The 17,899-nt window shown below is 44.9% G+C and overlaps 1 protein-coding gene across 1 annotated transcript in view; it reads left to right on the top strand.

Moving 5' to 3' along the window:
* Positions 1 to 16,704: 16,704 nt before the first annotated feature.
* Positions 16,705 to 17,899, top strand: part of TTC27 (tetratricopeptide repeat domain 27) — a 747,788-nt gene continuing 746,593 nt past the window's right edge. The window contains exon 1 of the mRNA XM_082252288.1: positions 16,705 to 16,823. The gene's annotated coding sequence lies outside the window, so the exon portion shown is untranslated. The remainder of the gene's footprint in view (positions 16,824 to 17,899) is intronic.

Genomic DNA, 17,899 nt, shown 5'->3' with positions numbered 1-17,899 from the left:
TAGGGAAACTGTGTTCTACAAACTACAATCGATATTGCTGTGTGGTGTGGGATTGGAGATAGGCAGGTGTCAGTGATCCACATCCATTTTTCTGTGTGTGAGCTGCAGTGAACACAATCTTTTTGGGCTGCAGTGAACACAATCTTTTTGGGCTGCAGTGAACACAATCTTTTTGGGCTGCAGTGAACACAATCTTTTTGGGGTGCAGTGAACAAAATCTTTTTGGGGTGCAGTGAACACAATCCTTTTTGGTGTGCAGTGAACACAATCTTTGTGGGGTGCAGTGAACAAAATCCTTTGTGGGGTGCAGTGAACACAATCTTTTTGGGGTGCAGTGAACAAAATCCTTTTTGGGGTGCAGTGAACAACATCCTTTTTGGGGTGCAGTGAACACAATCTTTTTGGGGTGCAGTGAACAAAATCCTTTGTGGGGTGCAGTGAACACAATCTTTTTGGGGTGCAGTGAACACAATCTTTTTGGGGTGGAGTGAACAACATCCTTTTTGGGGTGCAGTGAACAAAATCCTTTTTGGGGTGCAGTGAACAAAATCATTTTTGGGGTGCAGTGAACACAATCTTTTTGGGGTGCAGTGAACACAATCTTTGTGGGGTGCAGTGAACACAATCTTTTTGGGGTGGAGTGAACAACATCCTTTTTGGGGTGCAGTGAACAACATCCTTTTTGGGGTGCAGTGAACACAATCTTTTTGGGGTGCAGTGAACACAATCTTTGTGGGGTACAGTGAACAGAATCTTTGTGGGGTGCAGTGAACACAATCTTTGGGGGGTACAGTGAACACAATCTTTGTGAGGTGCAGTGAACACAATCTTTGTGGGGTGCAGTGAACACAATCATTGTGGGGTGCAGTGAACTCAATCTTTGTGGGGTACAGTGAACACAATCTCATACTTCTGAAGGTTTGAGGGTGCTGCCTGTTCCATACTCCCCCTACTCCTCATCTAGCCTTTTAGGGGTACAAACAATAGTAATTGGGGCCTAGTGTGGTTGTGTACGTGTGATATACATACACTTTTTTGGGATCATATTTTCTATTCCGCTATTTAATCAAAAACCTTTGGGGATCAGTTAAATTGGGGGATAGTCTGTGTTGGTACGTGTGAGAGAGATCCACCTTTCCAAGTTGTTGGGGTTCATCTCATACTTCTGAAGGTTTGAGGGTGCTGCCTGTTCCATACTCCCCCTACTCCTAGCCTTTTAGGGGTACAAACAATAGTAATTGGGGCCTAGTGTGGTTGTGTACGTGTGATATACATACACTTTTTTGGGATCATATTTTCTATTCCGCTATTTAATCAAAAACCTTTGGGGATCAGTTAAATTGGGGGATAGTCTGTGTTGGTACGTGTGAGAGAGATCCACCTTTCCAAGTTGTTGGGGTTCATCTCATACTTCTGAAGGTTTGAGGGTGCTGCCTGTTCCATACTCCCCCTACTCCTAGCCTTTTAGGGGTACAAACAATAGTAATTGGGGCCTAGTGTGGTTGTGTACGTGTGATATACATACACTTTTTTGGGATCATATTTTCTATTCCGCTATTTAATCAAAAACCTTTGGGGATCAGTTAAATTGGGGGATAGTCTGTGTTGGTACGTGTGAGAGAGATCCACCTTTCCAAGTTGTTGGGGTTCATCTCATACTTCTGAAGGTTTGAGGGTGCTGCCTGTTCCATACTCCCCCCTACTCCTAGCCTTTTAGGGGTACAAACAATAGTAATTGGGGCCTAGTGTGGTTGTGTACGTGTGATATACATACACTTTTTTGGGATCATATTTTCTATTCCGCTATTTAATCAAAAACCTTTGGGGATCAGTTAAATTGGGGGATAGTCTGTGTTGGTACGTGTGAGAGAGATCCACCTTTCCAAGTTGTTGGGGTTCATCTCATACTTCTGAAGGTTTGAGGGTGCTGCCTGTTCCATACTCCCCCTACTCCTAGCCTTTTAGGGGTACAAACAATAGTAATTGGGGCCTAGTGTGGTTGTGTACGTGTGATATACATACACTTTTTTGGGATCATATTTTCTATTCCGCTATTTAATCAAAAACCTTTGGGGATCAGTTAAATTGGGGGATAGTCTGTGTTGGTACGTGTGAGAGAGATCCACCTTTCCAAGTTGTTGGGGTTCATCTCATACTTCTGAAGGTTTGAGGGTGCTGCCTGTTCCATACTCCCCCTACTCCTAGCCTTTTAGGGGTACAAACAATAGTAATTGGGGCCTAGTGTGGTTGTGTACGTGTGATATACATACACTTTTTTTGGATCATATTTTCTATTCCGCTATTTAATCAAAAACCTTTGTGGATCAGTTAAATTGGGGGATAGTCTGTGTCGGTACGTGTGAGAGAGATCCACCTTTCCAAGTTGTTGGGGTTCATCTCATACTTCTGAAGGTTTGAGGGTGCTGCCTGTTCCATACCCCCCCTACTCCTTATCTAGCCTTTTAGGGGTACAAACAATAGTAATTGGGGCCTAGTGTGGTTGTGTACGTGCGAGATACATACACTTTTTTTGATCATATTTCCTATTCCGCTATTCAATAAAAACCTTTGAGGATCAATTGAATTGCGGGATAGTCTGTGTCGGTACGTGTGAGAGAGATCCACCTTTCCAAGTTGTTGGGGTTCATCTCATACTTCTGAAGGTTTGAGGGTGCTGCCTGTTCCATACTCCCCCTACTCCTCATCTAGCCTTTTAGGGGTACAAACAATAGTAATTGGGGCCCAGTGTGGTTGTGTACGTGTGATATACATACACTTTTTTTGGATCATATTTTCTATTCCGCTATTTAATTTAACTGGGCCTCCATGCGAGACCTGTGTGCCTTGTTGCGCTGTTTTGAGTACTCCACCAACATGGCCAGTGGCAATGACGCCGTTCTCAGCTTAACTATCCCACTTCTATGCCTCCTTGAAAAAACAATTCGGGCGATGATGGAAGAGGATGTGGCACAGGATGAGGAGGAGGAGGAGGATGAAGAGGTAACATTTCCAAGGCTTTCAGGGCAGTCATTCGCAAGGGGCTCCGAGGGTGGGTTCCTGCACACGCAAACGCCAGGGACGCAATTGTCCAGCAGGGGCACAGTTCTGGAGGATGAGGAGGATGAGGAGGAGGAGGAGCTGGAGGAGGAGATGGAACCATGTTCACAGCAGGGTGGCACCCAGGCCAGCTCATGGCCATCACTGGTGCGTGGCTGGGGGGATACAGAGGACACGGACGATACACCTCCCACAGAGGACAGCCTTTCGTTGCCTCTGGGCAGCCTGGCACACATGAGCGATTACATGCTGCAGTGTCTCCACAACGACCGCCGAGTTGCCCACATTCTAACTTGTGCTGATTACTGGGTGGCCACGCTGCTGGATCCCCGTTACAAGGACAACGTACCGTCCTTAATTCACTCACTGGAGCGCGATCGCAAGATGCGCGAGTACAAGCGCACGCTGGTAGACGCCATGCTGCTGGCATTCCCATCTGACAGCGGGGCCACAGTGGAAGCACAAGGCAGAGGAGGAGGAGGAGGAGGTCGCCAACGCAACCAGGGCACCGCCAGCACCTCAGAAGGCAGGGTTAGCATGGCCGAAATGTGGAAAAGCTTTGTCAGCACGCCACAACAAACAGCAGCACCAGCAGCTCAGATGGAACGTCTTAGCAGGAGGCAGCATTTTACCAACATGGTGGAGCAGTATGTGTGCACACGCCTACATGTAGTGAATGACGGGTCTGCCCCCTTCAACTTCTGGGTCTCCAAATTGGGCACATGGCTTGAGCTTGCCCTTTACGCCTTGGAGGTGCTGGCGTGCCCTGCAGCCAGTGTATTATCTGAACGGGTATTTAGCACGGCTGGGGGCGTTATAACAGACAAGCGCAGCCGCCTGTCCAGAGACAATGTGGACAAGCTCACGTTCATTAAAATGAACCAGGCATGGATCCCACGGGACTTTTCCGTACCTTATGCAGAATAGCAATGGATACCGACCTTACCCACCCATTGTTCCATTTTTGCTCTTTCTCACTCTTTTGGGGTGTACCCTCATTTAAAATTTTTGAAAAGAAGCAGTGTTGGCTACCTCGTCCTCCTCCTCAGGGCCAGATTAATGTAGGGGCTATTGGAGCTGCAGCTCCAGGCCCCTACCTTTTATATAGGCCCCGGGTTGGCCATATTCACTGTTACCGCTCTTCTGTCACTTGTAAACACAGAAGTCTGGCTTCTATGCTCGCTTCCCCAGGCAGCACCCTCAGAACCTCCCCACACAGCGTGAAGGCCGGACAAGGAGGGACAGTTGGCGATGCATGGATGTGTTTATGGGCTTCAGAGACAGCATCCCATGTTGAATTAGGCATGCATGGCTGCACCCTTCCTCCTCTGGGTGCATGGCAAGGCACGGCCCTTAAGGCCCTTCAAAATCCTCAGCACCAAGCCCATGATGCTGTTAATCCGGCCCTGGTCCTCCTCCACCGCCGCTTCCACCTACACCGCCCATAGGTGTGCGCAGCCTATTGCATTAAGGTGTGCACCCCAAAGTTGAAATACACATGCATGTGTTTGCCAGCAGGGAGAGTAATGTATCGGGGCCATGTACCTGTAGGCAAGGAGAAATAGAGCAGAGCAGGTCCCAGGGAGATCTTTCCCATCTCCTCACTGGCAATGCTATGTGCCCTAGGTGATTAGGGTGTGCCCAGGCACACCCAGCACACCCTGTGCGCACGCCTATGTCACCGCTAGGCTTGTGACGGTATCAGATTTTCATGCTGCGATTAATTGATTAAGGTTTTGCCACGGTATACGGTATTATCACGGTATTCTATTATTAAATTTAAATTATTAAATTTCCACCTCACTTCAATTTCATTGCTGAATTTAGGGGCTTTGGTTCACTTATGCACATTATTATATAGTCAGTCAGTACAGACTCTGTGAACCAGGCCTAAAATAGGTCATCAAGCAGTGTCTGGCCTAACTGGTGATAACTGGTTCTGGCGCTCGGCTCCGATCCGATGGCCTGGTCATTAAGAGGGCAAATCCTTGTGGTCAAGAAGTGGTTAAACCTGAAGGAGGTGTTGTTTATAAATTACTTTACTATTGCTTTAGGCCTGGTTCACATGTATGCGGGTTGGTGGTTCACATTTGCACAGGCATAGCAGCCCATTGATTTGAATGGGCTGCTATGCCCTCATTTTCCGCAGAAAAAAGGTGCATGCAGCATTTTTTTAAAATTCAGTGGCCTTGAAATCCATCCTGCTTTTGCACCATGCGACTAACCTGCAGTTCCTGCTCTGGCAAGCTTTCTGCATTTTTTGTATACGTGGGCACGGCATTTAAAAATAAACAGTTTGCGTGTGCAGCAACGGCAGGTAAGTCGCATGGTGCAAAAGAAGGATGGATTTCATGGCCACTGCATTTTTTTAAATTCTGCATGCACCTTTTTTCAGCTGAAAACGCAGGCATAGCAGCTCAAGCCCATTCACATCAATGGGCTGCTATGCCTGTGCAAATGTGGGCCCCCAACCCGCATACATGTGAACCAGGCCTAAAGCAATAGTAAAGTCATTAATTGGTTAAACCTGCAGGAGGACCGGTGTTTTTATCTATTAATGACTTTACTATTGCTTTAGGCCTGGTTCACATGTATGCGGGTTGGGGGCCCACATTTGCACAGGCATAGCAGCCCATTGATGTGAATGGGCTTGAGCTGCTATGCCTGCGTTTTCAGCTGAAAAAAGGTGCATGCAGAATTTAAAAAAATGCAGTGGCCATGAAATCCATCCTTCTTTTGCACCATGCGACTTACCTGCCGTTGCTGCACACGCAAACTGTTTATTTTTAAATGCCGTGCCCACGTATACAAAAAATGCAGAAAGCTTGCCAGAGCAGGAACTGCAGGTTAGTCGCATGGTGCAAAAGCAGGATGGATTTCAAGGCCACTGAATTTAAAAAAAATGCTGCATGCACCTTTTTTCTGCGGAAAATGAGGGCATAGCAGCCCGTTCAAATCAATGGGCTGCTATGCCTGTGCAAATGTGGGCCGCCAACCCGCATACATGTGAACCGCCAACCCGCATACATGTGAACCACCAACCCGCATACATGTGAACCAGGCCTAAAGCAATAGTAAAGTCATTAATAGATAAAAACACCGGTCCTCCTGCAGGTTTAACCACTTCTGGATCGCAAGGATTTGCCCCTTTAAAGACCAGGCCATCGGATCAGAGCGCCAGGACCAGTCATCACCAGGTAGGCCAGACACTGCTTGATGGCTATATAATAATGTAATGTGGGCTGCTAGGCGTGTGTGTGTGTATATATATATTTATTAGAGCTGCACGATTCTGGCCAAAATGAGAATCACGATTTTTTAGCTTGGAATAAAGATCACGATTCTCTCACGATTCTCTGTGTAACAAAAAAAAAAAAATTGGGATAACTTTACTGTTACGTTTTTTTTTTTTTTTTTATTCATTAAAGTCTAATCATTGCGTTTGAAAGACTGCTGCGCAAATACAGTGTGACATAAAATATTACAACAATCGCCATTTTATTCTGTAGGGTCTCTGCTAAAAAAATATATAAAATGTTTGGGGGTTCTAAGTACTTTTCTAGCAAAAAAAAAACTGATTTTAACTTGCAAGCAGCAAGTGTCAGAAAAAGATCCAGTCTTTAAGAGGTTAAACTTCCTTTCTCCCTGGCAGAGGGAAGGAAAAGATACAAATGTAATCATTTTTGTTTATAGTTAGGAGACTTAATGCTGAAAGGTGTTAGCTGAGTGAGTGAATGAGTCATCCAGCTCACTGAAATGTATCAATTCACAAGTCAGGCAGACTTGACAGAGAAACTCGGTATTTTAAAAATGCCACAATAACAATACCGTGGCTATGCAATACCGCGATATATCGAATTACCGAAAACCGGCATATGTCTAGTCACCGCCACATCCACCACCACCTCAACCTCCCTCCTACTCCATATGGGCCTCGTCCTTCAGAGATGAAGAAGAACATTGTTTTATTTTTCTGTTTTTTTTTGTTGTTTTAAGTTATTTCCCTATCCACATTTGTTTGCAGAGCACTTGCCATGCTCTTAATTACGTTTTGCTGCCATTTGCAGCACTCTAGCCCTTTCCTTTGGTGTTTTAGAGCCATTTTAGTGCCTTAAAGTTCGGGTCCCCATTGACTTCAATGGGGTTCGGTGTCCGGGAAAAGTTTGGTAAAAGTCCGGGACACGGACCCGGACTTTTTTTTAAAGTTCGGCCGAACCCGTCGAACACGGACATCTAGGTGTTCGCTCAACCCTACTGGTGTCTTTGGTGTCATCATTTGCAACTTTTGGAAATAAAGGTATTTGAAACCTATTGGAATCCCTGAATGTGCGGCTAATTCTTTTCCTACAAGTGTTCCCACGGAGGCGGGCCGGGGCCAGCACTCTACTGGATATCCTATCTCCTGGCAATCACCACACACTATACACCTGGAGCAATGTCTTTCCTTTCTTCAGTATCCTGGCTTCTCGCAACACGCTAGCTCGGTGTACTGCTTTCATTTATTGGCCGGTGAGTTTTGCTATTCCAATACAGCAATATGATTGATGACACCATACCCTCTGACACCAGCCGCACCTTTCGTTTATTGGGCGACAACCCACTGAGGACTAATGCACACGACACCTTTAATAATAAAACGGACAATGAAGTCGGCTCAATACGGCTGTTGTTTAGGAAACTGGAGAAGAGCATGATAAAGGAGATCCGGGCATTTTGGGAATCAAGTTCCCTTTCAGAATACTTGTTGACTGAACGTATACCACGAGGATTGAGGATTAAAAAATTCCCAACCTTTGAGCTTTTTGATGAGTCCCTCAAAACTCAATGGACTGATGCCCTGTCTACATGCTCGAGGACTCTGATGGACATTATCATCTTATCCAAAAAGAAAGAGATGGAGGGTTTACAAAAAGATATCTCTGAACTCCAGTTGGCTCTTAAACACTTACAAGGTGCTAATGAGTTTGCACATCTTGATCAACGATTAAATAATGAATTGAATCGCTTAGAAAATGAAATTATAGCGAATAAGAAGGAAAAAATGTTACGTGACAAAATCGATTACTATACCAACAATGTATACATTTGGAAACACAGGCGTAACTGGAGTGGTCTGTCCCAGTCTAACAATGGAACTAAAAAACATGTTAGTTTTTCTGACACTGAATTGGAGCAATGGGATGACCCTCTGGCCGCCACAGATTCGGAACTCTCAATGGATCGTTCATCCGCAGGTCATCAGGTGGATAGATCTACTCCGGTCCCTTAAAAAAACGGGGGCAGGGCACCCCGCCGGAACAAGAAAGGCCAGGGAGGTCACAGGAATACAAGAGGACACGCCGCGAACGGAGAAAATGTGGGCACCGAGGATCGGATGAGCTATCCATCCCGACGTCAGACACGCAAGTTGAAATAGACTTTTCTAATGTTCTCAATCTCTCTGATAGAGCACTCACGGGTGGAGAATTGTCTCTTTTGTCCAAGGGACTAAATTTTTGTCCACAGAGACACTTCAATTTATTTGATACAATTGTGGACATTAATAGATTTGTGAGGGATTTAACGATTAAAAGGCATTATTCTTCAGCAGATACTGAGGTTTCCCTACAGTCCTTACATGTACCCACAAATCCTAAACCCGATCATGATGTGTTTTCCTTTAGGGAGTATTGTGCTATCAGAGACTTGGAAGAATTGTCTGTGAATAACGATGCAATTGGTGGTCTGCAGGTGTGTGCTGGCTCTGTCAGATCGGTTCAATTTAAATCTAAAAGTAATTTTTATCCAGTAAATTCACGGTCTGCTGATATGGCTAGATTCCAAAAGGCTGTTGAACGCGATTTGACGGCCCTAGCACACCAGACACAACGGGGTGAGACTTTGTGGCACGATAATATGACCAGTGAAGAGAGACTTGCTTTAAAAAATCTTAGTGAGGATGATACAATTACTATCCGTAATTCTGACAAGGGAGGCTTGATTGTTGTTCTCAATACAGAACAGTACAGGCAGAAGGCCATTCGGCAACTATCCGATCGGTCCACTTATACAACATTGAGTGGGGACCCCACAAAGAGATTTAGGGGTTTGTTGGTGGAATTAATACGGAGGGGCGGGGCACTGGGTTTATTTAGTCCAAAAGAAGTTGAAGCTTTGATACCTGATTGTCCTGTTCTCCCTACGTTCCACCACTTACCCAAAACGCACAAGGGGTTAGACCCCCTCCATGGTAGACCGATTATATCGGGCATTAACTCTCTTAATGAGCGGTTGGGTCAGTGGCTGGATACACAATTACAGCCTCTGGTGAGCCAGCTCCCCGGATATCTCAAAGACACCAACCACCTCCTTTATATTATGGAAAATTTAAGGTGGGAGGAAGATTTGTCTTGGGTCACTTTTGATGTCAGTAGTCTCTACTCCTCTATTCCTCACAAGCAGGGCATAGCAGCGGTGCTTTTTTACCTTGAATTGCTGACCGATCTATCAATGGAACATCGATTGTTCATTGCTGATGTATTGGATTATTTGTTGTCACACAATTTCTTTGTTTTTGATGGGGTTTTCTACCTCCAGAGGTGTGGGGCAGCTATGGGGGCCAAATTTTCGCCCTCATTGGCCAACCTCTACATGGGTTGGTGGGAGCGGTCCCACATCTTTGGGGGTGGGAACCCCTACAGAACAGAAATTGTGGTCTATCTTAGATTCATAGATGACCTCTTGCTGGTGGTCCGCAGGGGAGTGGAAATCATGCCATCTATGTTATCATATCTCAACAATAATAATTTAAATCTTTCATTCACTGGTGCCGCGGACAGAAACTCCATGTGCTACTTGGATGTTTGTCTGACAGGTGCAGATGGCAGGGTATACACCACTCTCTATAGGAAACCTCTCTCGGGCAATTCTCTTTTACTCGCCCAGTCGAGCCATCCCAGACACACCATTAGGAGTATCCCTGTAGGTCAATTCCTGCGAATCAGACGTATTTGCAGTAGTAATGAACGATTTGAAAGGGAGGCACGGTCCCTTTATGTTAGATTTTTACAGCTGGGATACCCCAAATGGATGTTGAATAGGGCACTTACCATAGCTAGAAACAAAGATAGATGTGAACTAATTGGGAAAGACACTCGGCCACGAACCAACAAAAGTTACCAGCTTACACTTTCCACCCCCTTCAGTAATGAATTTAATACAATTAAACAGATCTTCAACAGGCATCTGCCTATTTTATTTTCTGACGATATCTGTTCCAAGATCTTGAAGGGAGGGGTGAATGTTGTCTCACGTAGAGCCCCATCTCTAGCGTGTTCCCTGGCTCCCAGCTTTTTCCACACTAAGGTTCCCCAATCAGTTACATGGTTACACTGCAAAGGGAATTATAAATGTGGGGCTGTGGGATGTGCCTGTTGTGGTCATATCCAGAATGGTACCACCTTTAGGTCCTCCGTTAGTCATAAAGTGTATGACATTAGTTCCTTTTTCAATTGCAATACCAGTTACATCATTTATTTAATCACATGTGCTATTTGTAAAATGCAATATGTAGGCAGGACCACGAGACGGCTCAGGGACCGGTTCCAGCAACACATTTATAGCATAGAGAAAAATTTGTCCACCAATGTGGCCAGACATTTTAATGGGTGCCACAATGGGGATAAAACAGCCATGCGGGTTCAAGTCATTGAAAAGGTCAGGACACCTAGGCGAGGGGGCGATGCCTTTCGATCCCTTTGCCGTAAGGAAGTATTTTGGATTTTCCATTTGCAGAGTCGTATCCCGCTCGGACTCAACTTTGAGTGGGATGTTAGCCATTTTTATGAGTAAATTTTAGTGGTTGCTTTTCCCCCACCATTCTGCGATCCAGGTACCTTTTTAGATCTGATAACATATCCAGTCATGTGTTGTGGCAGCTCCCCTATTTTTCTTCCCCCCCCCTTTCTCACCCTTTCCCCCTCCCCCCCCCTTTCTCACCCTTTCCCCTCCCCCATCCTCCCTTCCCTGTTCCTTTTTCCTCTTTTTCACATTGCTCTATGCCATGTATTTTTACAAGATCCATATTTATGATCATGCTATTGTTCCTTTATCCACATACATTTCTGTATGGGCACATTTCCACAAACTATTTTTTTGGGTATACTTTACATTATGGTTTATTCTCCTTTTAGGTGGATTACATTTGTCCACATGGTTAATGTGTTGGGGTTAGTTTCCTTGTAATGTATACATGGATGCATGAGTTCACGCATCCTTCTGTGGTGATAGTACACCATATGGAAGACACAATGATTTTATGTACCTATTTTTGTATTTCTGTATATTCATGTAGGAAGTGTATTCAGGTATGTGTGGGTGTATACCGACATACGGGTACATACACATACTACACAAAGGTTCTTACATTTGTTATAGTCATTATTCTTCTCTGTTTGTTACGTTGTATGTATTCACATTTTTTCCAATGATTTTCATTGGTACTTTTTACACGTTTTTTTTTAACGTGTTTTTTTAAACATTTTTCTATGTGATTGTCGCTCCAGGTCTTTGTGTGTATGGGTGAGTTCACGGTACACACGATGGGCTGGAACTTCAGCTTGATTTTTATATTTAAATCACCACTGAGATGCCCTTTGGGGATGAGGCTAGGTGATTAATTGAGTTGTGCACAACTGTTGATTGTTACCGCCCCCGGTACACCTGTTTTCATTGGGGCGGTCTATTTAAGATCTATAGTCAGCTACAGTCATTGTAATGATTAAGCACAAGATGTATGTGTGAAACGCGTCTACGAGACTTCATGCTGGTGTCTTTGGTGTCATCATTTGCAACTTTTGGAAATAAAGGTATTTGAAACCTATTGGAATCCCTGGATGTGCGGCTAATTCTTTTCCTACAAGTGTTCCCACGGAGGCGGGCCGGGGCCAGCACTCTACTGGATATCCCTGGCAATCACCACACACTATACACCTGGAGCAGTCTTTCCTTTCTTCAGTATCCGTGCTACATATACATATACACATACTGTATATCCTTGTTGTTATCGTAAATGCAATATAACAGATAATTAAAGAATAAATAAAGGCGAAACTTTTTTTTTTTGATTTTGGATAGAGGGGAGAGGAATTACAACACCTGTCAGTTTTTATTGCTGCCTGTGCCCCCTTTAGGAAGATTCACCCTCTCTGTTTGTCCTGTTTACTATAATCAATGAAAGTGAAAAAATAAAAATAAATAAATTAGGTTGTCCCCAGAAAAGTATTATAGGGGATATCTTCCAATGGGGACACTAGTTCTGGGGACCTGGGGTCCCCACAGGATTCTCTTAATTTGCAGGGATTTCCTCTTATTTCCTGTATAGCTAAGGGACAGGATGTGAAAGTTAATCTCCGCAATGGGACACAGATGGTGAAAAAAAAAATCTAACAGGGAGTATAACCCTCCCTTGCTCTATCCAAAATGAAAAAATAAATAAAATATGTGCCTATAGTTCTACTTTAGGTATGCGATACAGTGTGAGTGTGTGGTGGTCACCTAGCTGTATTTTAGTAGGTGAACATGTTTATTGCAATAGAGTTGGAACGCAGGTCCTGTCCCTTATAGTCTGGGATTCTATTAGCTTACAACTCAATAACCAGCATAGGCTAGAGCCAGGTTAAAGAGCTGTTGTTCTCGGTTTCTCTCTGCTGTGACTACACTAGGGGTACCCAACTTGTGTTTCTTTGAGTGACTGGGAGCAAAGGAAAAGGGACAGAGGACCTCTTAAAGAGGGCCAATAACCACCAATAACTTTGCAACTCCTTTCGGACACCTGTATTGAAGGAATACCTACCTATTCATACCCCTGAAGGGTCCAAGCACATTTATGTTTTTAGGTCTATACCTTAAAGCAGAGTTCCACCCAAAAGTGGAACTTCTGCTTATATGCTCCCCCCCCCCTCTGGTGCCACATTTGGCATCTTTTAGGGGAGAAGGGTACCTGTTGACAGGTACCTCTCCCCACTTCCGGGAGACCGCCCTGCGGCGCCGTCCCTCGGAAGTTCAGCCCCCCTCCTTCTTCCTTCACTGCCAGGCCAATAATAAAGCACAGTGTGCTTCACTCATTCGCAGTAGGGAACCTTGAATGGTGGTGGCAGGACCCGGGAGCCGATCTGACACTCACATTTAGGGAGTTCACTATCAGTATAGGTGTTCGCCGCAATGCTTCCGCGTTCCAACGGCTCAAACCACCGTTACCGGAAGTGACGTATTGACGTATCAAACCATGGCCTACGCGTTTCATCAGTATGACGAAACGCGTAGGGCGTGGTTTGATACGTCAATACGTCACTTCCGGTAACGGTGGTTTGAGCCGTTGGAACGCGGAAGCATCGCGGCGAACACCTATACTGATAGTGAACTCCCTAAATGTGAGTGGATGCTACTTACTTTAAACACAACTACCATATACTACGCAATGGAGGCTTCTTTTGTGTTCTAGTGACCGAGGAACGGCTGAGTCACCTGCCTTACGTGTGCGGTAAGCAGCGGTGCTATCTGTGGGGATCCACAGGCGCCATATTAAACATCTAAAAAGCACATTATCACTCACGTGGTTTTTGCTATACTAACACTCAGCACTTTATATACATATGTGATATAAGTCATGGTACACTAAACACAGCCCATGCATTGTTTACTGAAGTTTTTAACCAGCATGTAAGCACTTTGTATTTAAAGGGGCACATGCACTGTATGCACTATATGCACCTTACCGAATACGGATGTTTTATGTATTTTACTAATGCGCACAATATACACTTTTATTATTGAATATTTTAAGTGATAGCGCCATTCCCAACATTGTGCACTTTTTTCATTGTAAGAGAGTGTTGCATAATTAGCTATAACCATTACATCTACATGTGGGAACGCATATGTATGTGAGCAGCACCCTTGTCCTTGCACTCAGATGCTATTTACCACTTCAGCTCTAGGAAATGTCATGCAATTGTCAGTAACAGTAACACAGTGCTGTAATGCAAAAAATGGCCTGGTCATGAAAAAAAGAGACATTTTTTTTTATTGGCTCTTTACACTGATCAGGAATGGGCTGTGTCCCGATGGACACGCCTCATCCCCGATCGCCGCGCTGCGCGCCCCCGAGGGCACGGGAGGGCGGCGAGAACGGGCGAACAACATATGACATCCACCTGGAGGGAGGAGACATTCCTGCCTTTGTCATTTTACAATGCGCCGGTAGTGAAGAGGTTAACCACTTAAGCCCCAGCCCTATTTCGTACACTTTTTGTTTACAAGTTAAAACCAGTATTTTTTCCTAGAAAACTACTTAGAACCCCCAAACATTATATATATATATTTTTTTAGCAAAGACTCTGAAGAATAAAATGTCGGTCATCGCAATATTTTTTGGCATGCGGTATTTGCGCAGCGGTCTTTAAAACGCCATTTTTTTGGAAAAATTTTGAAAAATCACATTTCACTGCATTTAAAAAATACTAAACAGTAAAGTTAGCCCATTTTTTTTTTGTATATTGTGAAAGATGATGTCACACCGAGTAAATAGATACCCAACATGTTATGGTTTAACATTGTGCCCCCCCCGTGGGATGGCGACAAACTACGGTCAAAAGAGATCTCAATAGGCGACGCTTTAAATTTTTTTTAACGGTTACCAGTTTAGAGTTAGAGTGTAGCTCTTTTTTTTATTATTGCCCACGCTCTGGCGATCGCGGCGATACCTCACATGTGTGGTTTGAACAGAGATTTCATTAGTGGCGCGACTTCCATATATGTTTTTTTTGTGCGTGAGCTAACGGTGACGGGGGCGGCTAAAACATTTTTTTACTTATTTATTTTATATTTTTTTTAACTTTATTACAGGTTTTTTTTTTAAAAAAAAAAATCTGATCACTTTTATTGCTGTCACAAGCAATGTAAACATCCCTTGTGACACCAATATGCAGTGACAGGTACTCTTTATGGAGGGATCGAGGGTCTAAAAGACCCTCGACCCCTCCACTACACTTCCATGTATGCAAAACGCCGAAAACAGCGTTTTTGCATACAGCCGTTTTTTAAATTTGCCGCCTTTTGCAGCACAGTAACCCGGAAGTGACGTCATGGACGCCGCCTCCGAGTTACGTCATCGGAGACCCGATCAAAGCCGTTTCCGGCTTTGAACGGGACTCCATACAGCCGGCGGACATGCCGGCTGGGTGCTCGGGGCTCCCGGTGGGATAGGAGCCCTGAGCAAAGTCACGGAAGGCGGCGGGAGGGGGGGGGGGGAACGTCCCCTCCCGCTCACCCGGGTAACGATCGAGCGGTCGTTACTGACGGAAAGCCGACCGTTGGCTCTAAACCACGAAACCCCGGTACTGGGATGGTGTCTCTAGCTAGAGGCATCATCCCGGTATACTACCACAAAGTTTGCCGACGTAGGGCTACGTCACTTTGCGGTAAGTGGTTAAGCAAGGCATAGACTCCAGAGAGAGAGAGATATAATTTTGCCCCTGTACAATTTATTAGTAAGACCTCATCTGGAATATGCACTTTAGTTTTGGGCACCAGTTCTTAAAAAGGATATCGGGGAACTGGAGAAAGTGCAGAGAAAGGCAACCAAACTGGTAAAAGGCATGGAGGAGCTCAGCTATGAGGAAAGATTAGAGGAACTGAATTTATTCTCTCTTGAGAAGAGGAGATTAAGGGGGGGGGGTATGATCAACATGTATAAATACATGAGTCCATATAGTGAACTTGGTGTTGAACTATTCAATTTAAGGTCATCACAGAGGACAAGGGGCATTCTATACATAGAGGAAAATAGATCTCCAAATACGGAAAGGTTTCTTCACAGTAAGAGCTGTGAAAGTGTGGAATAGACTCCCTCCATTGGTGGTTCTGGCCAGCTCAGTGGATTGTTTTAAAAAAAAGCCTGGATTTTTTCCTAAATGTACATAATATAATCAGATACTAACATTTTTAGGTAAAGTTGATCCAGGGAATATCCGAGGAATTTTTTCCCCTGCTGTAGCCAATTGGATCATGCTTTGCTGCGGTTTTTTCACCTTCCTCTGGATCAACTGTGGGTATAGGATTGTATGATTTATTTTTTTTTATGTTGGTTGAACCAGATGGACTTATGTCTTCTTTCAACCTATGTAACACTTGCTTGTTCATGTGAATTGGATGCGGCGAAACTTGCATCCAATTTGCATATGTGTGAACCCAGCCTAAGACAAGTAAATGACATCCTTTCCTATTTGCTAATGCTAGCAGCATGAGGATTATTAATAGTCAATATTGATTGAGAGAGAGCAGTTCTGCTTAAAATAACAGGCCTCAATGTGTACAAAACTGAGCTGGAAAAAATAAATCCCTGATGTTTTTCTATCTGTGATTCTAGTAAGCCTGATTCTCATTAAAAGCCCTGTCTGGGCTGAAGCCAGTCTGATAGGCTGTAATGACTACACCTCCCAGCATTCCTCGTTCTCTGGGCACAGGTTCATGCCGGGAAATGTAGTTCTTCGAACCGACGGTGACGTTGCTGTGAGTCTACACGGAGAATGACTGTGTTGCCCCGTTCATCCCGTCCTCTGCTCTCTGGACTGACACGGACAAGGGACGAGAAGCAATGCAGCCACGCATTCACACACTGCTTCCTGTTGGTAGGCAGACACGCCTCCTGTCACATGACTGCCTCCCGTCATGCACCAGGGCAGTGTCATGGAAGCCTCCTGATGCGGTATAACAGCACATGTGTACAGGTGAGAGATGCTGTACACAGCACATGACATGTATGTGTGTTCTCTGCATGGATATGATAGGACAGCGCCCTGCACATTGCTTATCACACTCACATCCCTTCTTTATAGTCAGTCTAGCCACTCACTAGGACTCCAGGGGTCCCCAGCCTGTAAGCACATCACTGATTGTACTTTTCTCTTGTATGACCCATCATAATGAAGATTTAGAACTTGTAGCAGATTTTCTTTTTGCTGAAGTTTGTTCTAAGCCCGTTGTTCAGAATTACAACACAGAGATAATCAGATATCCCCAAATGTTTTAAGGTAGATCTAGACATACACTCGCTTTCCTCTGAAGCCCGAACCCTGTTCAGATTGCTCTTCAGAGGTTGCTGACCGATGGGGAGGAAGCACATCTGCAATGCCTGTTTTAACCCCGTTTTTGCTGACAAACACGCTAGAATGAGTAGTGGGCAGCAAGGCCACCTATTGCTGCATGTTGGGTAAACCTTGCTGTGGGCGCAAAGCATCTTGACCGCAGCATGTAAACACCCTGTCCCGCTGCCTATTGCAGTTTGGAGGGAGGGGTTGGATGGTGGCAAAAATGTGGCACAACTGCTCATCTCCCCTCCTAACCGCATGTCTAAACTTAGCCTTAAAGAGGAAGTAAACCCTCCTCGGCAAGTTGTACCTATAGGTAAGCCTATGATAAGGCTTACCTATAGGTACTGTAAATATCTCCTAAACATGTACCGTTTAGGAGATATTTACCTTACATGCAGCCAGTGACGTCACTGGCGCATGCGCTATGAAGGAACGGCCGCTGGTGCCGTTCCTTCAGAACTCCGTGCCGTGACCGTCGGCTCCTGCGCGGGAGTGACGTCACCGCGGCTCCGGCCAATCAGATGGCCGGATGCCGCGATCCCAGAAGACGGGCGACTGGATATGTCACCCATCATACAGGTAAGCGGGCGGCACGGCGGGGGCTCGTTCTAAGGTAAGTATTTCATAATGAGCTAGTATGCGATGCATACTAGCTCATTATGTGTTTGTCTTTCAGGGTGAAACAAAAAAAAAAAAGGGTTTACAACCTCTTT

Source organism: Pelophylax lessonae, assembly GCF_965119305.1.
Source record: "Pelophylax lessonae genome assembly, chromosome: 3".
Classification (NCBI taxonomy): domain Eukaryota; kingdom Metazoa; phylum Chordata; class Amphibia; order Anura; family Ranidae; genus Pelophylax; species Pelophylax lessonae.
This window is presented reverse-complemented; position numbering and strand designations above follow the sequence as displayed.